This window comes from Schistocerca nitens, chromosome 4 (genome assembly GCF_023898315.1).
Source record: "Schistocerca nitens isolate TAMUIC-IGC-003100 chromosome 4, iqSchNite1.1, whole genome shotgun sequence".
Classification (NCBI taxonomy): Eukaryota; Metazoa; Arthropoda; class Insecta; order Orthoptera; family Acrididae; genus Schistocerca; species Schistocerca nitens.
In genome coordinates, this window is record NC_064617.1 from 413,221,313 (window position 1) to 413,244,636 (window position 23,324).

General features: G+C 41.1%; 1 protein-coding gene across 1 annotated transcript in view; it reads right to left on the reverse strand.

Annotated features, from left to right (window-relative positions):
* Nucleotides 1–22,383, reverse strand: part of LOC126252847 (UNC93-like protein) — a 432,164-nt gene extending 409,781 nt beyond the window's left edge. Inside the window, exon 1 of the mRNA XM_049953795.1 lies at nucleotides 22,237–22,383. The gene's annotated coding sequence lies outside the window, so the exon portion shown is untranslated. The remainder of the gene's footprint in view (nucleotides 1–22,236) is intronic.
* Between the last annotated feature and the right edge of the window lie 941 nt (nucleotides 22,384–23,324).

Here is a 23,324-nt window from a genome sequence, read left to right on the forward strand (position 1 = left end):
CAAGCTATTACAATCGGAATCAACTCATACCAAACCCTTCGAAGACAAATGTGTTCCTTTCACCTAAGGAAAATGGAATCTAACCGTGAGCTACATTTTGAAAGGTCAGGCATCCAATTTCAGCAGCATCTCGCCCCTAAATACTCTTGAATCACTCTCGATTGAACTCTGACATTCAAAACCCGCTGTAAGAACACCAAAATGGAAATCTCCACTCCCAACAACGAAATTCGCATACTAGTGGGGTTCACATCCATGAACTATTCGCTCTTCTGCAATGGTATTGTGCTTTTCTATTGCCGAATATGCTTCCCCTAGTCTGATACAGGTCATCTCATGCCAGGAAAATAGACACTGCTGTCAACGAAACCTGCAGGTTGATCACAGTTGCTTAAGACCTACTCCCACCGATAAGCTCTACTACCTGGCTGGAATAGGGTACGCAGACTAGTGGCTGCCAACAAGGAGAGACTAAAAGTGGAACAGAATAATGCCCAACCACTGCAAGGACATAATCCACCACAGCAACGACTGAGCTCTCGAAAGAGCTTCCTGAGGACATCTGAGAAGCTCACGTTTCACCAGAGAAGGCAAGGCTGGAGTTAGGGAAGAAATCGACGCCTCGCCTTCGCGGATGGGTGCCAGGAGCTGAAGAACTACCACTTGGACATAATGAAAGGTGGCTGCTTTAAATATCTTTAAATAGATTACTATCAGGAGTTGGACGATCTAGAGACAACCAGAAGAGATGGGGCTTCATAACGGAAGAGGCGTCTTGTGATTATGGGCAAGGACAAACCACAAGCTATGTGCTTCAGTGCCCTTTGTGCCCCACATCCTGCGTGAAGAATGATCTCCTGCAAGCCACTCCAACGCCTTAGAGGCTGTAAAGTACTGGGCACTTGTACATGATGTACGGCTACTGTGAATTTGTATGTTTCTGACTCGATAAATAAATAAATAATGATGCTTTGACGTTAGGTGTCACAAATGATACGTCAGCTTTGAGGAAATTTGTCAGATAGATGTGAAACGTATTATAAATTAAAGATACTTACGAGTTTCTAATTAAAAATGAGGGTGTACCAATAATGGGTTATACCTTAGTAGATTTTAGATATCTGTATGTAGGATAGAGAGGAACTGCGAAATTCACAGCACGAAGAAAGATCAATGTCAGTGCCAAAATCAAGTACTAAGGACGAACGTAAATTTCGTGACTATGAGGAGGAGCGAGATGATACGGACAGCTGAGCCATTGAGGGAGGTAACCGTTGGACACTCACAGTGTACACCATGTTTCAGGCGTTTACCTGTCGTTAGAGATGGCCGGAACGAACAATAGAAAGGGACAACGAGCTGAGCTGGTTGGTATGCGCAGAAGCCTCAACACGTTACGTGTGTGTCTAAAACAGTTAATTCGCTAAAATTCCACCAGTTTAATTACAAAAAACACAAATATGTATTTTTTAGATTTCTTCTAGTCGGGAAACTGTAGATTAATTCGTTCTTTCTTCCAATTAGAATATTCTTCGGGTCTTTTGTGATGAAACAGTAGGTCTCAATCTGGAATCATTATAACAAAAAAAATTAAATAAAAGACGCAATCTCAGTGTCTTAAACCAATTTTTATCATCAGGATGGTCCATTCGTTAAAAGACGAATGTCAGTAGACGGTTTTTGAACATGAATAGGTCATGCCAGTCGTGAGATAAACTGCACAGCATTTTGCATCATGGAGAGTATGAGTGTGTAAGCCACCATTTAGAACCGTCCCTGCAATGGATGGTGGCGTAAGCTCTGGATTCCTCACTGATGTTTTCACTGGTAATAAAGTGTCGATGTTGAAATTTTCCTAGATTTTCCTGCCGGTTTATCTGTTAAAAAACAAACTTATCTGTATCTATCACGTACGTGACCCAAATTATACAACGAAGTAAGCAAATTTATCGTATGCTTCTCTTGGCTGAGTAACCAGGGGTGGACGAGTCCTCTTTGTTCGTTAGTGACTACGTTTTTAATAGCAAACAGTCTTAAATTTATTGTGTGAAATGACATGAAAATCAGATCATGCGGCATTTCGGACGACAGCTCTGATGTTAGCAATTTATGTGAGTATTGTCCTTTTAACGAAGGAAAACCATGAGTGTTCAGCTCTGCATATATTGGTTGGTATATACGTAGCTTTTTCCCGTAAGTTTAATAAACACAATAGACACACACAACAGAGACTTTAGTCATAATAATATATTCTCCTTCACCACAGTGTGTTCGGAAATTTGCGTTACAAACTTCTAGGACTTGAAGTGGGGAGTAAGTACGCAATATTTTGAACGAGCTCCCATGTCCGGAAACGTCATTCAACGACGCTACAGAGCGACGAAGTTACAAGCGCTGGTGACTATAAATGTTTATATATACCGGGTGATTCCTTGATGATGTTATAAACTTTCTGAGATGACGGAGAAGGCTAACTGTATCATTTTGAGGGAAGGGTCCCTGTTCTGGAAACTAACGAGTCAAAAGTTATAAGCGAAAACCGTTCAGATATCTCGGCCAGTGAAGTACCATGTACTGGTACTGTTTTTGCTAAGATTGGAGGATAGACAACTTTCAGAGGTGCTGCCATCGACCAAACCAAGGAAAAATGTCCAGTACACATGAGCTCTAAAATGAATCTTTAAGACCTATGAACACTTGTTCAGTAAAGAGGGTATTTCACAGCAGCCCATTTTTATCCGGGAAGGAATTTCTCTGAAGGTCGTTCGATAGAGAGAAGAAAAGCTGCAAATCTGGGGGCGCAAGATAGATAAAAAAAAAGGTAGGTGCGGAATTGATTCCCTGCTCCCGTACAGTGATTTTTGGCAGTCTAACAAAATGCAGCGGGCGTCATCTTTGAGTAGCATCATTTCACGCAGTCCTCCAAGTCAACGTTCTTGGACTGCGATTGCAAGACGTCTCAGATGTCGATAATAAATGTCAGCAGGGATGGTTACACATCGAGGAAGGAACTTCTAATACATCACACCGTCGCTGTTCCAAGAGATGCATAATATTGTCCTTTGTGGACACGCACATGTATTTGTACGGAGTTGCTGCTTTGCTTAGTGTCAGTCATTCCTTTCCTTTCTTTTCCTTATGTCAGCATAAAGATACCATTTCTCGTCACCAGTATCTATTGATCGGTGTTGTTCAGAGGCCAATTGACGAGCAAGCAGAGATACACATATGGCCACCAGATATTTGAACCTCCCCATTGCATGCAAATGTCACTGTACGTTGGAATTATTATAACTTATCACATTTGATAGTTTTTGAGTACATCTATAGCATTCCAATGGATACTTCTCACAACTAAATATAAAATATACTAGCTTTATGGAATTTTATGGAAAGTGAAATATTAGTCTGGTACTAGAAACAGTGATGTAGTCTGTAATTATGTACATTTACTAAATATTTCGTTTACGATTGCTAAAGACTATGTCAAGGACGTACACAGAAGAAGCCAACATGTAATCATTGGCTGCTAAAATTAATACATATAGCCGTGAGACAAGATGGTCGCTCTGGGTTCTGTCCGTTTTGCTCTCTCTTGCTGCTGTATGGTCGTTTTGTTCGCTTGCTACTGATCTGATGTACTTGATGTAATAGCGAATTGCTATTCCCAGGTCTGTTTTCTGTTAAATTTGATTTATTCTCAAATAGAGACTTTGCAGTAAATATGGTTATATGTTTTCATTTGTAGAAATGTAAGTCCCATTTGCCACACTCTTGAGTGATCAGCATTTTTAGCACACGCTGCAGCTGAGATGAACGTAACATCGCTAGTCTCTTTGTTGTCACCATTACGCTAAAATTTTAATGTTCAGTAATTATTTATGAAATAGCGTAACCTAAAGCGCACAACATTTATGCTGTCATTCTACAGTTTTTCTGAAATCTATCACAAATATTTTTATACAAAAGGTATAGAACTGATGAAAGAAAAAAGAATCGATAACTGCTTGGCTCAAGGCTTAAGGTATGGTAATTAATTATCGGCTTATGCTGGTGTAAAAGTGAAAGATATTGAACCTTAACAACATTACTCGTTTATGGGGGATATTTTACAGTACTGAAACTGCGTTTTTGTGTCGTCTCATTCATGCTTTAAGCGCACGTAAGTACAGATGCTTATGTCGCATAGACAGACTAAATTATTTTCACCAGTACCGAAGTATTTTTGAAAATTTGAGCCTGAGTTAGTATCAATATATAAAGTACTGAGTACAACAGTGGACAGATATTATTTTTGTGGCCTACGTGTAAGGCAAAAGTGTACTAACAAGAACCCATGCAATTACTTTCACGTTTATAGACTAAGTATTAACCTTCTCCTTCCAAGACACAATAACTTACAAAAAAAAAATAGTAATACTTTTTAATAACATAGTACACGCTGATGTGGATCATTGTGTATTACTGCGTTAAAACGATCTTCATCAAACACCGAAGGTCTTCCTGAAAGTGAAGAGTCACTAATATCGAAACGATTCTCCTTACAAGGAGGAAACAATTTTCTTGCCGTGCTCTGTCCAAAAGTGTTATCCCCACACACAGCTAAAATGTTTCTGATTGTCTCCGCTGCCGTCGTCCCTCCATTGAGTTCAGACGAAAATGTCGGAAATGTAACGATTTCTTCATTTGACGCTTCATTTTCTACCATCCAGTTTCACTCAATACCTCCAAATGACAAAATGATAATACGTAAATTTACATAACAACAGTGAACTATAAATAAACAATGACAACCGATAAATGAACCAATAGCCATCTTAATATCAATCTGCAAAACAAAAATGACGGCCGGGGTGGCCGAGCGGTTCTAGGTGCTTCAGTCTGGAACCGCGCGACCGCTACGGTCGCAGGTTCGAATCCTGCCTCGGGCATGGATGTGTGTGATGTCCTTAGGTTAGTTAGTTTTAAGTAGTTCTAAGTTCTGGGGGACTGGTGACCTACGATGTTATGTCCCATAGTGTTTAGAGCCATTTGAACAATTTGAAAACAAAAATGCTACGAACTTATTCACCAAAATAATACTTTTAGGCCATTACAGGGATGTGTCCAGAACACGAATCACATAGTACGTTAATTTTGGCCTTCATTTCCTTCCTTATTAATTAACAGAGGAACAGCAATCAGTATGTATCTGCTGTCTCTGAAGATTGATTCGCGAATGTCGTATAGTTTAATAATCTTTCTGTATTCTACCAAGATAAGATTGTAATCTTAACAATAACCGTGTCTTAAATTATGTTTTCTATACGCGATGCAGTGCTGAATTACTTGAAGGTGATATTGGAATAGAGCATACTGGTCTCTGGTTGGTAACTAATCGACGCTGAAGAAAGCTACGTAGAAAGTTCCAATTATGTTTTAGTATATCACAAATAAACACCTTTTACAGGATGTGCAAAAACACAGAATTGAGTAACAGGTCTTAGGTGATACTTCGTTATTACATGCCTGATTCGCACTCACAGCTTATCAGCGTGCCCCACATTAGTGAATGACGCTACAGAATCGATGAATGCGCTTGGATTTCTTATCGTGGAACAGAATAAAGAGAAAGTGATTTTGTATGTGACGACCATGTTGCACAACGTACACGTAGATATGAAATCATATAACAGTTACGGAGCGTGTGAAGGCACATACACCTTACAAATAAGGATTAATACAACTGGACTTGTCTAACACATTAAAGCTGCCTCACTGTCAACGGAAAAAGTTAAAAATTTGGTTATTGATAGCATAAGTTGTATTACGTTTCTGACTCTATCATAATTATTGTCAAAATTTAAATAGGTCACACGGTACATTATTACATCCTCCTGGAGTCATAGCGTTAAGATTAGCTCTTTACATGGCGTATGATGTACTCCTTTTAACTTTTCCCGTTAAATTTTATTGAATGCTCGCCCTCGTGCAGTCATACCCTCATATTTTTGCCTTCCACCGTTTCATCCTCAGTAACGGGCACGCTGTTCTGTCACACGTATACACACCCACCCACCCACCCACCCACACACACACACACACACACACACACACACACACAACTTTGTCTGGCGAAAGAATGGTTCTCCGGATCTGATCAAAGATTTGGTTGTAAGGAAAATGCCAGATTTGTTAAGGCACTCTATTTATTCCCAGTTGGGAACACTCAATTCCACTACCAAATCGCTTGTAACAATAACAAAAATGGAAAAAAAGAAAATAGGACTCTATGATAGGTCAGATATCGAACTAACGAAATTATATTTGTAGTCTAGAGCGAAAGATGCACAAAAAATTTAAGTAAAGATCATGAACTAACCGACATTTCTCTACATTTGGTATGAAAAAGTGTGCCTCGAAAGATTAATCAGAAAACGTGGCACTCGATCAAAGTTTATTATTTCACCGGCCGTAATTTCCATGAAATCGTTGTCTGATACTGCTTCGAAAGACTTTCAATAGGTATATGATCGACTGACTAGAATGACCATTTGTATTTTCCCATCGGTTGACATATTGGAAGGTTCCATCTGTTTCTGCTGGTTACAGTCAACTTATAGGTACAAGTGAGGAGCAAGGAGAGCGTTTTCACTAGGACATAAAAGTGATGGGAACACTAACATAATGGGGGACTACAGTTGATCACTTCACCGAGATGTTCAGCAAGCGACTCAACGTAGAAAAAGCTACACAAGAAGCTTCAAAGAAAAAAGAGAAAGAAAATAAAAATCAATTCCAGCGGACAAGTGTAATCTCTATTAACACGTATCATTGTTATAAGTACCTCACTGTAAATACAAACCATACCTATGTTGTAACAAAGCGTTTCATTAATTTCCCCATTTATCTTATTGCATAGGATTTTTATGCTGCATAGTAAAAAGCGTATTGCTCGAAAACTATGGGAGATACAAAAAACTAAGGCTAGATTTGGATTCAGCTCATAAATATCTGTAAAAATCAGCTTTCAAAGTAGAAAAGTTTTTCGAAGAAAATTTTTCGTTGGCCTGTGTTATTAACAGAATGGAAACATCATCGTTTCCTTCATGTTTGTTCATGATAAGACTTTTCAAACAATTCTTTTTACGGGATTACAGAAGTCAATTTAGCTATGGTTCAAAACAAAATCTCCTGCAGATATAACAGACTAAGATACTCCAACTAAGTTTCTGTAACTGAGAAAACTACTCAATTTGTTTCATACTGACTGCCAATGCCGCATTATAGTATAAAATTTAGTAATTAACATGTTATTAACCTACATTACCCTGTGAAAGAGTGGCTCACAAGCTAAAACTGTTCAAAACGAACCTTAAGTGGCATACTAGAGAAATGTCAAGTTTACTCGTTAGAGGTACTTGTGGATACAACGTATGACATACGCACTTACTCAATGAAGTTATACTGTATAGAAATGAGGCAATTCGGAAACTGTTAAGGCCTGAAGTACAGTCCCTTCATTAGGCAATACACCACATAATAGTTTGTTGGAGGTGTAGCTCCTGCTGGCCATCAGTGGTGCTACTTCACCACAATCTATTCCCAAAATTGTTCAGCACGATTCGAAAACTTAATGACAAACCAATGGCGATCAAACACAATTTGTAGCTCATTCTACTGACAGGCTCTCTTATTCTCTGAAAGTTTTCTTTCGATTCACTTAATAACGATAAATGAACGGAATAGTCACCAATAGTATTTAAATATAAGTAAATAACATCCACTATATGACAACATTACAATGCTGAAAGTCATTACAATTTAATATTCGATTGACCATCAGGCTAATCTCCGCCGTGAACGAAAACTTACGAGAAAACCTCATTTCGCTAGTACGTAGGTTCCCCCCATTCACCGTGTAATCGTCGGAGGAGCCCATAATCATTCACCAGTCAGTTTGGATAATATGTTGGGCGTGGCTTGACATCGTGTGAAACATTAGTAAACACTTTTTCTGAAAGTTACCTAAAACAGATGTTTCGCAACCTCACCAGTGATGGAAATTTAATAGATCTTATGTCAACAGACAGATCTGAGCTCTTTGAGGATGTCTGTATCGAAAATGGTATCAGTATCGCTTCCACTGGGTTTGTGAAGACGAGATTAATCTAATTACAGCGGACACAGAGGCAATTAAGCAATCATTCTTTCTACGGGCCATACGAAAATGAAACGAGAAACAGCCCTAATGACTTGAACGACTGAACATACTTTCTGGCATGCACTTCACAGTGCTTTTTATAGTACGGATGTAGATGTAGAAGAAACACATTTTTGATGTTCATTAATACTTCATAAGGTTTTCTTTATTTTACCTAATCACCCAGGTTTTGATTCAGCGTAAGTTTCCAAATAAGTCTAGAGTAAAGCTGAGTGATTTTCAAAGGAGTCAGAGCTCGGGTGCTATGGTTCACAGAGATAAGGAGTTAAATGTTTTGGATAACCCGTGGCCTAGCAACCATATGTATATCTACCGGAAGAATGGGCATGCTGTAACTATCCTACAATATACGGTCCAAACATAGACATTACACATACCTCCAGCCCAGATGAATTTAGCAAACCGGTTGGGTTTTTTGCAGTAGGTGTGGTTTGGGGTGGACCGTGGGAAGCCTATAATAACACTAATTTTTCACGGGCGGTTTCCTAGAATACCCCGAAAATCCATGATCTGTGGTACGAAAAGTACCAGTTGTTGGAAGGCCATAATTTCAAAACATGTGTTCTTGGAAAACTACGAAATTTTTTGCGATATCCTTATCCCTTTCCGATATCTAGGGCAACAAGGTTACCGTGGCAGTGCACGTAAAATATGCAGTTAACAACCTGTCTGAGGTATAAATGTAGTTTTAGTGTCGTAAACAAATAACAGGAGTTCTGGGGTCATCTGAAATTTGTTTCACCAGTACAAATTCACAAGATTTTTTTTATTTAGTGGTTTTGATACGGCGAGCCACGAATTCCTCTCCTGTACCAACCTCTTCATCTCAGAGTAGCACTTGGAACCTGTTATTTGCTGGATGTATTCCAATATATTCCAGTCTCTGTCTTTCTCTACAGTTTTTGCCCTCAACAGCTCCCTCTGGTACCATGGAAGTCGTTTCCTCATGTCTTAACAGATGCCCTATCATCCTGCCCCTCCTCCTTGTCAGTGTTTTCCACATGTTCCTTTTCCCTAAGATTCTGCGCAGAACCTCCGCATTCCTTATCTTATCAAGCCACCTAATTTTCAACAATCGCCTGTAGTAGCATATCTCAAATTCTTCGATTCGGTTCCGTTCAAGTTTTCCCACAGTCCATGTTTCACGACCATACAATGCTGTGCTCCAAACGAATATTCTCAGAAATTTCTTCTTAAAATTAAGGACTATGTTTGATGGTAGCAAACTTCTCTTGGCAAGGACTGCCCTTTTTGCCATTGCTAGTTGGCTTCTGATGTCCTCCTTGCTCTGTCCGTCACTGGTTATTTTACTGCCTAGGTAGCAGAATTCGTTAACTTCATCGACTTTCAGCCATCTTACGGCAAAAATGATTATTCTCAACAAACCATAAGGACATTGGTACTTTATACTTCCTAGTGACCACTAATCCTGATATTAAGTTTCTCGCTGTTCTCATTTGTCGCACTTCTCATTACTTTCGTCTTTCTTTGATTTACTCTCAGTCCATATTCTGTACTCGTCAGACCATTTAAGTCAGCAGATTATGTAATTCTTCTTCACTTTCACTCAGTAAAACAATGTCGTCAGTGAATCGAATAACTGATACTCTTTCACCTCGAATTTTAATTCCACTCCTGGACCTTTCTTTTCTTTCCATCGTTGTGTCTTCGATGGCAGATTGAACGAAAGGGGCGAAAAACTACATTCCTGTCTTACAATCTTTTTAATCCGAGCACTTCGGTCTTGGTGGTCCACTCTTAATTTCTGTCTTGGCTCTTCTACATATTGTGTATTACCCGCCTCTCCCCATAGCTTACCCTATTTTTGTCAGAGTTTCAAACATCTTGCACCATTTTACCTTATCGAACACTTTTTCCATGTCGACAAATCCTATGAACAAGCCTTCATTTTTCTTTAGTATTCTTCTCATTATCGACCGCCACGTCAGAATCGCCACTCTGCTGCCTTTCCTTTCCTAAAGCCAAACTGATAGACAACTGACACATTCTCAATTTTCTTTTCCATTTTTCTATGTATTCTTCTTGTCAGCAACATGGATGCATGAGCTGTTAAGCTGATTGTACGATAATTTTCGCACTTGTCATCTCTGCCAGTCTACGAAATTGTGTGGATGATATTTTTCCCAAAGTCGAATGGTACGTGGCCCGACTGATAAATTCTACACGCAATCGTGAATAATATTTTTTTCTATTTCTCCCCGCCCCCCCCCCCGGCATTTCAGCGTTTTATAAATCCTGATTGAATGTTCTCCGCCCTTTCTGCCTTATTTGATTTTAAGTCCTCCAAAGCTGTCTAAACCGACTTCCGTTTCTTCTTCGATCATTTCAGACCATCTTCCCCTAATGTTCCCTGTTCAAATAGCGCGAGTACGTTCCCTTCTAAAAAGCGTTGGAGAGGAAGGCGGAATGAGGACTGAGACAGCGGATTCCCCACTTTTCTCTCAGATTCTTTTAAAGAGGAACATACACTGATCAGCCAGAACATTATGACCACCTAAATAATAGCCTGTAGGTCCACCTGTGGCATGAGTGACAGCGGCGTCGCGTCATGGCATGGAAGCAATGGTAGGCCGCTCGAGGGAGCTCGCACCACACCACATCTGCACAGACGAGTCACCTAATTCCCGTAAGTTCCGCGAAGGTGTGGGCGGGGGTGAAGGGGGGGGGGAGGGAAGATGAGCTCTGTCTCCACATTCAGTCACATACCAAACGTGTTCGATCGGATTCAGATCTGTAGAGCTAGGGAGCCAGCACTTCAATTGGAACTCGCAACTGTGTTCCTCAAACCACTCTATCGCATTCCTGGCCTTCTGGCACGGCGCGTTATCTTCCACTGCCGTCGGGAAAAATCACTCTCGTCAAGAGGTGTACTTGGTCTGCAACCCATGTACGCTACTCTTGGCGGCAATGGTAACTTTTACGAATTCCACTGGACCCATGCATGCTCACGTGAATGTTCCGCAGAGCATAACGAAGCTACCGCCAATTTGTTTCTGTTTAGCAGTATATATGTCAAGGAGCTCTTCCCCTCGAAGGAGACGAATTCGCGCCCTCCCATCGGCATGGTGATGAAAGTTTCGGGATTTACCAGACTATGCAACATTCTGGCACTAAGCCAGAGCATATGGTCCCGTGCCCGTTTCAGCAGCAGTTACCGAAGTCGTGGTGTTAACGTTGGCTCATGAATGGGTCGTCGGCTGCGGGAGCCCATCGTTTAGAGAGGTCGGTGCACTATGTGTTCAGACACAGTTGTACTCTGCCCAGCATTAAAGTCTCAAGTTTGTTCCGCCACAGTTCGCAGCCTGCCCCGTTTCACCAGTCTGCCCAGCCTACGATGTAATGAGGTGTTGCCACATAATCCAACGACGCCTGGATGTGGTTTCACCTTGGTTTCGCCACGGGTTGAAGACACTCACCACAGCACTCCTCGAACATTCGGCAAGTCGCATCGAGTATCCTGGCCATCAAAATATGATCTCGGTCAAATTCATGTACACTCCTGGAAATTGAAATAAGAACACCGTGAATTCATTGTCCCAGGAAGGGGAAACTTTATTGACACATTCCTGGGGTCAGATACATCACATGATCACACTGACAGAACCACAGGCACATAGACACAGGCAACAGAGCATGCACAATGTCGGCACTAGGACAGTGTATATCCACCTTTCGCAGCAATGCAGGCTGCTATTCTCCCATGGAGACGATCGTAGAGATGCTGGATGTAGTCCTGTGGAACGGCTTGCCATGCCATTTCCACCTGGCGCCTCAGTTGGACCAGCGTTCGTGCTGGACGTGCAGACCGCGTGAGACGACGCTTCATCCAGTCCCAAACATGCTCAATGGGGGACAGATCCGGAGATCTTGCTGGCCAGGGTAGTTGACTTACACCTTCTAGAGCACGTTGGGTGGCACGGGATACATGCGGACGTGCATTGTCCTGCTGGAACAGCAAGTTCCCTTGCCGGTCTAGGAATGGTAGAACGATGGGTTCGATGACGGTTTGGACGTACCGTGCACTATTCAGTGTCCCCTCGACGATCACCAGTGGTGTACGGCCAGTGTAGGAGATCGCTCCCCACACCATGATGCCGGGTGTTGGCCCTGTGTGCCTCGGTCATATGCAGTCCTGATTGTGGCGCTCACCTGCACGGCGCCAAACACGCATACGACCATCATTGGCACCAAGGCAAAAGCGACTCTCATCGCTGAAGACGACACGTCTCCATTCGTCCCTCCATTCACGCCTGTCGCGACACCACTGGAGGCGGGCTGCACGATGTTGGGGCGTGAGCGGAAGACGGCCTAACGGTGTGCGGGACCGTAGCCCAGCTTCATGGAGACGGTTGCGAATGGTCCTCGCCGATACCCCAGGAGCAACAGTGTCCCTAATTTGCTGGGAAGTGGCGGTGCGGTCCCCTACGGCACTGCGTAGGATCCTACGGTCTTGGCGTGCATCCGTGCGTCGCTGCGGTCCGGTCCCAGGTCGACGGGCACGTGCACCTTCCGCCGACCACTGGCGACAACATCGATGTACTGTGGAGACCTCACGCCCCACGTGTTGAGCAATTCGGCGGTACGTCCACCCGGCCTCCCGCATGCCCACTATACGCCCTCGCTCAAAGTCCGTCAACTGCACATACGGTTCACGTCCACGCTGTCGCGGCATGCTACCAGTGTTAAAGACTGCGATGGAGCTCCGTATGCCACGGCAAACTGGCTGACACTGACGGCGGCGGTGCACAAATGCTGCGCAGCTAGCGCCATTCGACGGCCAACACCGCGGTTCCTGGTGTGTCCGCTGTGCCGTGCGTGTGATCATTGCTTGTACAGCCCTCTCGCAGTGTCCGGAGCAAGTATGGTGGATCTGACACACCGGTGTCAATGTGTTCTTTTTTCCATTTCCAGGAGTGTAGATATTGCGCCTTCCCCATCCTACAGACGGGCAGAAATCTCACTGATATTGCATGCACCGTGCATGGGTCTGACTAGCAGTCATTCCTCGCAAGGTAACGCTGCTGTTGCCTAGGTGTGTTTATAGAGAGAGCAAATTGGTGATCAAAATATTCTGGCTAATCAGTGTATTCACTTTATCTGTGCCCAGACAGTAGAATTTTTCCGTCGGTATATTATGATTCGTAAAAGGATATTAAGTCTGATGGTGTTTATTTTTATTATTGTTTTTTGTTTAACTTTACGATGTTGATAAATTTGATTTACCAAGAACAAAAGTTCGCTACCTTCCGAGACTGAACGTTTATTTTATCTTTATCCAAACATGTTCGATCTATTCATACTACATAGTCATAATCATTAGAAATATCTGATATGATTAGGTGAACAAAATAAACATTCAGTAGCAAAAACAGATAATTCTTCTTATCTATATGATACATTTAACTGAATAGAAGTCTTAAAACAATGGTTGCAAGTATTAATAACATTGTCTGTTCAGTGGTTCCATGTCTTTCAGCTTTCTATTCTCCAGTTTAGATTTAGGATGATGTATGATGTACTATATGACAGTTTCGTTGGCTCAGACATCATCGAGTCAAACTTCGTCCGCCATAACGTATTGTGCTGATGTTCCAACCATTGCTCACACTGTTATTACTCATACAAGGGGTTTATCTCCGTTATTGTATTTTGATTTATACTCCATTAGGACAATAAACTAAGGTATATAACTCAAGGAAATGTTATTGCAGTTGTCTGATCGTCAGTATCTTCATTAAGAACACATTTATAGGGGCGATTAAAAGTTTCCTTTGGAAGGCTGTAGAGTCCACAATCGGTCTGGAAATCCGGTAAAATCACTATGAGCACTGACGCATTCATCCCAACGAGGCACCACGTAGTTGATACCTCTTTGGTAAAAAAAAGGCGTCATGCTTTGTGAAGATGTCCGTAACTGCCTGCGGCACTTCCTCGTGCGATGGGAATCGTCGACCCTTCAAGGACTTTTTTAAGGACTGCAGGCGCGCTAATCGCGTGGAGAGAGAGCAGTGCTGTAGTGTCTCCCACATGAGCTGGCTAGGTTCTTTTTTACGAAATTTTCGATATGGCGACGATCGTTGTCTCGAATCAGCCGCAACCCTTGTTGCAGTTTTCCCGGACCTTTAACCTTAACTGTACGCAGTAATTTCTCCAACGTTGCGGTAAGCATAAATTTTCCAGCATATGCCTGACTCTTTAACTTTATGGAGCGAGGGGACGATGGATGACTTCACTGCATTGTATGCATTGTCGACGCTCTCGGTCCTCTTCCCAGTGGATGCACCTTTCGCCACCTGCAAAATCGCGCTCAATGAACGTGTTGCCTTCAACACTGAAAGATATCACGGGCACCATTCCACAACGGTGGATTTCAACAGCGGTGGGTTTTCGTCAGCCATACTACCCGATACATATTTTTCGGTCTCGGATGAACATCTACCCACGTTTGTCACTCGGAAGCAAATAAAAGAATGGCCTGCTCGTCGGTCCCGTTTAAACGCATTTTGTAGTAACGGCTCCATAGTTCCCGTTTCTGTACTTACCGCACGCAAGTCCGAAATAGAAGAATGCCACGTTGATGGCATATTTTCACGTCGGTGGTTCTCCACTCTCATCGGTGTCGTGCTACGTTGCACATACGCTGCGGCAACACCCTCAAAGGGAAACTTGTTGACCACCCCCTTGTAGTTCTCTAAGCAGATGTGCGGGACCCTGTCGAATGCTTTCATGTGAAAAAGAAACAACTTGCACTTAGTATCTCCCAAGTACTGTAACACCAATGAAAGGTGTTATGGGAAATAATATTTAGTTCAAAAAATGGTTCAAATGGCTCTGAGCACTATGGGACTCAACTTCTGAGGTCATTAGTCCCCTAGAACTTAGAACTAGTTAAACCTAACTAACCTAAGGACATCACAAACATCCATGCCCGAGGCAAGATTCGAACCTGCGACCGTAGCGGTCTTGCGGTTCCAGACTGCAGCGCCTTTAACCGCACGGCCACTTCAGCCGGCTAATATTTAGTTCCTCTGTCTCTCAGAAATAATGTAACACCAGAGAGAGGTGAGAAACAATTTTTAATATTTTATCCCAAAATTTATCTGTTTTGGTTTTTCATACAACTTTCGAAAAAAATTTCTGGTAGCTACAGTATTGATGACAATTTAGCTGTGTTGAAACACTCATAGGTCATAAGGATGTCAGGCAAATTAAAGAAACCTCTGCCAACATCTTTTACCTAGCAACGACTAAATCGAAACATTATTATAAACTTTCCGACAGAATACGTTGACAAATATTCGTGACTGAGGTAACAGCCCTTTTCTAAGTCAAAACAAAAGCCTTCTGGTGTCTCTGCGTAAGTGCCTCATGGGAAAGTTATATAGGAATTGCAAAAACACTCGAAACAGAGGCAATTAAGTACTCAGCAAGAGTGGTTTACAAGAAAAAGAAAGCGCTATCATTTGGTCAGGTTCCTTTGAGAGCCTCCTGCAGTTATCAGAGAACTTCAAGTCGACAGCCATGGAAGTTAACACTCTGGAACTGATAGGGGCCGAAGCTGACCTACATATCTACATCAGTTGTTCGCAAGGAACGTATATTGTGTAGCTAGGAATGAAACTGAATCCTCTGTGGAAATTACAGAACACGTCTGTTGCCCTTTCGAATAACGAACTCATTACAGATTGCTTCACTTGGTAACACTGCCAGACAAGCTTCACTTAGTAATACTGCCAGGCAAACAAATAATTTCAAGATTTAGCTGAATAATCCTCTGCCGTAGATAATTCCTCCTTCCTGAGAATAATGGTTCAAATGGCTCTGAGCACTATGCGACTTAACTTCTGAGGTCATCAGTCGCCTAGAACTTAGAACTAATTAAACCTAACTAACCTAAGGACATCACACACATCCATGCCCGAGGCAGGATTCGCACCTGCGACCGTAGCGGTCACGCGGTTCCAGACTGAAGCGCCTAGAACCGCAAGGCCACACCGGCCGGTCCTGAGAATAAAAATGGTTCAAATGGCTCTGAGCACTATGGGAGTTAACATCTGAAGTCATCAGTGCCTTAGAACTTAGAACTACTTAAACCTATGTAACCTAAGGACATCACACATATCCATGCCCGAGGCCGGATTCGAAACTGCGACCTTAGCAAAATGGTTCAGATGGCTCTGAGCACTATGAGACTTAACTGCTGAGGTCATCAGTCCCCTAGAACTTAGAACTACTTAAACCTAACTAACCTAAGGACATCACACACATCCATGCCCTAGGCAGGATTCGAACCTGCAACCGTAGCGGTCGTGCGGTTCCAGACTGTAGCGCCTAGAACCGCTCGGCCACCCCGGCCGGCAGACCTTAGCAGTCGCGCGGTTCCGCACTGAAGCACCTAGAACCGCTCGGCCACCACGGCCGGCTACTGAGAATCATCTTTAATAATATCCATTACGGATGTGAGGTGACGGTTGTTGTATTTTGACAGAATTGGTTGGTAGCATTCAACGGTAATTTTTTTTACCTACCCACAGCAAACCGATTAGAGAGACAGTCCACTTATTCGTAGATTGTAAAGTTTTACTCATATGGTTAAAATGCTAAAAAGTCCATCAATAAAATTGCGGCGTTCGCCAAATAAACTGGAATAAAAACACATTGGACTACTGGTCAGCTTCTTGCATTAAAATCGATTTCTTCTGTCAGTGGCCGATTCATCTCACATCGCACATTACACCAGGCCCCGTCCTGTTGATCTGCTGTGGACTCCAACAATGTCTAGTAGACGCTCATGCAGAGCTCCGGGAATTGCTGTGATCTGACATGTCCGCTGTCTTACAGCGTAAGCTCAGCTATTTACTTAACCATGATTCTGTTCTACTGGTGACCTATATTTTCCTCATTTCCTAAGACTGCAGTAGTCAGCTTCTACTGTAGCTTCTTCGTTGAAGAGCCAGTGAAATTTTATAATAGTGTGTCGTTCTTAAAGTAATTGTATTTAGGCGCTAAGAAATCTAATTCCGCTGTCATTACCTTGGCCTTTCAGAATATGTCCATGTTTCTTTTCATGAATTATGATCTTCAGTTCTTCCATCAAGTCAAGTTTGCTGCATTTCTTTTCTATGTGCAAGATTTACATTTTAAGGATGAGGCGAGAACACATGGTACATTGTGTTTTTATTCTGTTTTATTTTGTGACTGCTGCAGTTTAAGGCTACTTTTCGGCACCTAACTGAAAAGCGGCCAACTGCAGGGAGTATCAGATGGTTACAGTTTCTGTGATCAAGACAATTCACCTCCCTCTCACCTTCTGTTTTTTACCTGAAGCCATTCGCCCATTGAGTATGCGGAACTCACAATTTATATACGTATGAACAATAGAAAAAACATCTTACCTAGCACTGAAGTTGTTCTAGATTTCAATCGTTTCTGAAACAATAGCCCAAAACCGATGGAAATTTGATTCAATTTTCTACAGCCTAGTTGTTTCGCTTCGAGCAAGTAGTCGACAGCAAACAGAGATACTACACCATTGCCAGTTTTTTTTTTTTTCCTTTTGGAAATTTTGCATCAGAGTGTGGTCTTCAGCTGTGTTGTAAGGTAATATTTTGGTGAGTTGGTAAAACCTATACATGTGAATGTAATGAATGATCAAGACTAACATACTTTTAAAATTACTTTGCGTGTTAGATTTGACTTTACATGCGATACATAATTATGACAGTTATTTACTGAAAAACAGTCAACAGGGATCCAGAAATGTTGTTCTTTTGAAACACAACTAGCTGTTTACTCTCACGAAGTAATGAATGGCATCGACAGGTGATATTAAATTGATTCCATGTTTTTAGATTTCCAGAAGGCTTTTGACACAGTTCCCCCAAGTGACTTCTAATCAGATTGTATGCCTATAGTGGAGTTTCGTCTCAGTGGTGCGACTGGATTCGCGCTCACAGTTCGTAGTAGTTGATGGAAAGTCATCGAGTAAAACAGAAGTAATATCTGACGTTCCCCGAGGAAATGCTATAGGACTTCGGCTGACATAGGAAACAATCTGAGCAGCTCTCTTAGGTTGTTTGTAGATGTTGCTGCCATTTACCGTCTTGTTAAGATATCAGGAGATGAAAACAAGTTGCAAAAATTATTTAGACAGGATATATGTGTGGTGCGAAAAGTAGCAATTGACTATAAATAATGGAAATTTGCAGTCATCAACGTAAGTACTAAGGAATTCTGATAAATCACACAAATTTATTATTGTAAATTCAACTAAATACTTTTATGAATGATTTAAATTTGAACGATCACATAGATAATGTTGCGGTGAAAGCAAACCAGAGACGGCGATACATTGGCGGAACACTTAGAAAATACAACGGGTCCGCTAAAGAGACTGCTTACACTACGCATGTCCGCCCTTTTCGGATCACTACTGTGCAGTGTGGAATACTCCTCAGATGGAACTGACGGACATCGAAAAACTTCTAACAAGGCCAGATCGTTTTGTATTATCCCGAAATAGGACAGAGAGTGCCAAGAACATTATATGTGCATTGCAGTGGCAATCATTAACTCAAAGGCCATTTTGGTTATGGCTGTATCTACCTGTGAAATTTCAGTCACCAATTTTCTTTTCTGATTGAGAAATTATTTTGTTGGCCACCTCCTACATAGGGAGAAACGATGACCATAATAAAATAACAGAAATCGGAGCTTGCACGGAAAGATTTATGTGCTCGTTTATTCCCGCGTTCAGTTCGAGAGTGCGACGGTAGAGAAATCGCTTGAAGATGGCTCGATGAATCCTGTGCCAGGCACTTAATTGTGAATTGCGGTGTAATCATGTGGATATTTCTTACATAGTTTTGCAAGTTCGACCATTTCTTTCGTATTACGATACTGGTAACGTCATCACAACGTACACTGGTTCTAACATTCGGTGAACTCATATTACTAGGAAAAAACGGGAAATATACAATGTTCAGGAAAAAAATGATATAACTGGAAGACGAAGAAGGAAGTGCTCGGATTAAAAAGTATAAGACACAGGTATTCAGTTTGTCTCTTGTACTGTTCAACATGCATCAAAGAAGCAACGAAGGTAAATTTCAAAAGTGTGGTTAAAACTGAGGATGAAAGGAGTTAGATGTCCTGGGAATATTAACGTCCTATATGGAGTGAAAAAAAATTACAGCTCTTGATGAATGTGATGAACTGTCTATTGAACACATTATACGAAATCAAAGTAAGCTGAAGAATTAGGAAGTTATTGAGAATTATCACAAATTAAATCATCGACAAACATGGGATCGAAATTGTCAACGATACAGTAGACCAAGTAGAGGAATGGTGACACATTTAGAAGACAAAGTAAAGCAGAGAGACAAATACAGGGTGCAAGAAACAGACTTGCAGAAGCAAGGAGAGCATCACTAGTCAGTGGATGTGTGCTACTAACAAACAGATGTCTTAACCTGAGAAAGAAATTTGTGATTACGTCAGGAGTATATAATGGTACGAGATTCAATCACTGACGGCGGTGAAACTGGAAAAGATCATAATCGGACAGTTTATGATGATACAAAAGGGTGCTTAAAATTAACAAGGAGTGCGATTGACTTTTTGAAACTATCTATAGGATGATGTCGGATAAGATCCCAGATATTACCCACTGTAGCCATTCACCCTGGTGGGTCCTCGTTTGTGAGTAATTGAAAAAATAAGTAAATAAATAAATCAGAGTTTTGTGCGATACTTAATAGCGTCAGAAAATCTGCATTAATTTGGAATCGAATCTCTAAGGGTACACAATTTATTTTTTATTTTTGAATCTATATCGGAATTACTTCATTATTTTTATTCAATTAATTGGCTTAAATGTAATTTTTTATTTCTTTTCCTTTGTCACATCGTTTTAATCAACTGCTTTATTTTTTCTTTACATCAGTCCTATAACAAACGGAATTTTTGTGAATATGAATTTAACTGCATTTCATTATTATAATATTTAATTATTTGAAAATTCCGATCTATCAGTTAAAAAACAAAAGATGAAATAATGTATTTATGTTTTTGCAGTGGTGTGAAAATGTACTTTTGTTACCAGATGTGCAATTTGTTCTGCACGGTAATCGTCACACAAACGTTTAAAACATACCCTAAATACCTATAGCATTATGGACAAAATAACGCAGATGAAAATTTGAATGAAAGACGCGTTTATAAGGGAAACGAAATTCTAAGAAATTGATGTAACGAATGCAGTAATGTAGACGAAAAAACAGGGTGACAAAATTAAAAAAATTAAATCGAAAATGACACATACAATTGATTAAAAACAAGCGAATAAAGATTTCAAGTGGAGAAAGAATGTAGAAAGAAAAATGAGAGAAAATTAAGAAGTTGATATTACATTTAAAATTATGTGACAAAGGAATGGAATTAAAAAACTACATTGATATCAATTTATTGAATAAAAATGACGATCAAAGTCATTTCGATAAAGATTTAAAAATAAGTAAAATCTCACAGCACCTGAAAAGATTCGAACCCATAACCTCCTGCAAGCAAAACTGTTATCCTACCCATTACTCTGCACAACTGTAGTATACAATTTAACTCCTTTAACGCTATTGTCACACAAAATTCTGAACTTTTTCGTTAATTACTCGCAAACGAAGACCTACCAGGGTCCATGACTGCAGTGTGTGATACATGGGATCTTAACCTACATCAGCGTATAGATAAATTCAAAAAATCCATCACACCACTGCGGACCTCTCCTTGCAAGTGAACAGAAGTGATGAGTGTGTGGATCACTGTCAGGGAGTACATGGAAAAGACAGGCTAGAAAAGGCAGAGGATGAATTATTAGTTAAACCTAGAGCAATAAAGGAGGGAAAATGTTACACTGAATGCTAAACCATTGCAAATTTTACAACGGAAAATCTGAAGTTATATGTTGTGCACTAGTTAATTATGATTATTAGATCTCCAGTGGTTTGTTAAATATAAAAATGTACAAAATATGGTTTGTACACTGTAATGCCTATTTTACCACTCGACATACTATCGGGAAGGATATCATAATTTTTGTGATGAACTATTTACAAATCATTACAATTATTAAAACTCCAAGAGTATTTTGCACATTTCAAGCCGAACATAGCTCGATGTTTTATACAAATTGCTCTTGTGGAGTGGTTACAAAATTTCTTCTTTATTCTTCATTTGCTCGAACAACAAAATGAGCATACCTTTCTCCATTCAGGTTTTCGTATGTCCTGCTGCTACTGACTAGGTGTTCATGCAAATCACCCAGTATGTTAGTGCCAAAATCGAACTCAGCACCATCCAAATTGTCCTGATTTTAGTACAAAAAGAAGTGATAAGCACAGAAGAGGGCCAGTGTGATATAAACTAAGAATCTTCTGTTACTGCTTGATATTAACCTTAAGATGCCACAAAAAGATAAATTTTAAGCCATAAAACAAATATGACGACTATTAGAAAACAGACACACCACTGCCAAAAATTCGTAATATTTACGACACCAGTGTCAGGAAACCCCTGGAATGAGGCAATAATTAATGTAGCCACTGTTAACAACAACGTTTACGATGGAGATACGGAAGAGCACATATCGCGCATGTATCCAGTTTGGCGGGAACAGAAAAAAGATACCAAGTGCAATTGTAAATTTTACGAATATGAATCTGCTATTAAGACATCAGGGAATAATCTTCCTTTTACTACAAGGTGCTGCTGAGAGAGAAAGAAAGGGGTGAAGATCACCGAATGTGTAGCAAAGAATTGAGGAAGGTTGGTGTAGGAGCTACTGCGAGATGAGGAGGTTTGCATCACAAAGGAAATCTTCGCAGGCTGCATTATAAGAATCAGAGGACTGAAAGTTGTGAGATCCTACAGATAACGCCTCACGGAAACAAAATAACACATTGTGGCTGGTGAGAGAGACGCTATAGCATAAACAAAATCACGCGCTGAAGTCTTACCTGTGGTATTGTTTGCAGCGACTGCTGGCGGAGCCGCGGAAAACGTGGTAGGCGCAAACTGTCCGTATTAGCCGCGAAATGACACTGAGCCGCGGGAGGGCTTTCCAAGGGCACAGCTGACTATCTACTCTCCGTGATAGCACTGCGTGTTGAGGTACCGTGTCGGCGGTGTCTGTGACGTGCCTGAGCGATAAACAGTTCTCGTGTCGAAGGTACGGAATGGTGTAATCTCACAAGAGACGCGCAATCCACCGAAACAGTGGCGCGCAGTTACGAGTTCTCCGAAATACAACAAATTTTTCCTGTTGATTTAGATGTGGAGATATAAGAGATATTTAGAACATCTTGATAAATACACGAATTAAAAACGTAAAGCCAGCTTAAGTATTGCGCGATCTAACTGCCTAGCAGAAACTAAGTTGGTGACATACAGTAGTGCAAATGGCTCTGAGCACAATGGGACTTAACATCTATGGTCGTCAGTCCCCTAGAACTTAGAACTACTTAAACCTAACTAACCTAAGGACATCACACAACACCCAGTCATCACAAGGCAGATAAAATCCCTGACCCCGCCGGGAATCGAATCGGGGAACCCGTGACATTCAGTAGCTGAAGACATAGACGCAGCAGTGTTTTCGGGTGTACACCAGGGAAGTGTTCTGGGTGCCCTGTGGTTAATGTTGTATATTAATGATCTTGCAGATAGTATTTAACCTCAGACGCCTCGCAAATGATGCAGTTGTCCACAACGAAGTACAGTCTGAACGAAGCTATTCAAATATTCAGTCACACCTTGATAACATTTCAAAGTGGTGCAAAGATTGGCAACTTGCTTTAAATGTTCATAAATGCAAAGTTGTGCACTTGAAGAAACGAAGAAACATAGCATCCGATGAATATAATGTAAGTTATTGATATTTGGACTCTGTAAAAGAAATACCTGGGTGTAACACTAAGAAGGGATATGAAATGCAATGATCACATAGAATCTGTAGTGGGAAAGCGGGTAACAGACTTCGGTTTATGGATAGACTACTATGGAAATGCACTCAGTCTACAAAGAAGGTTGCATGCAATTCACTCGT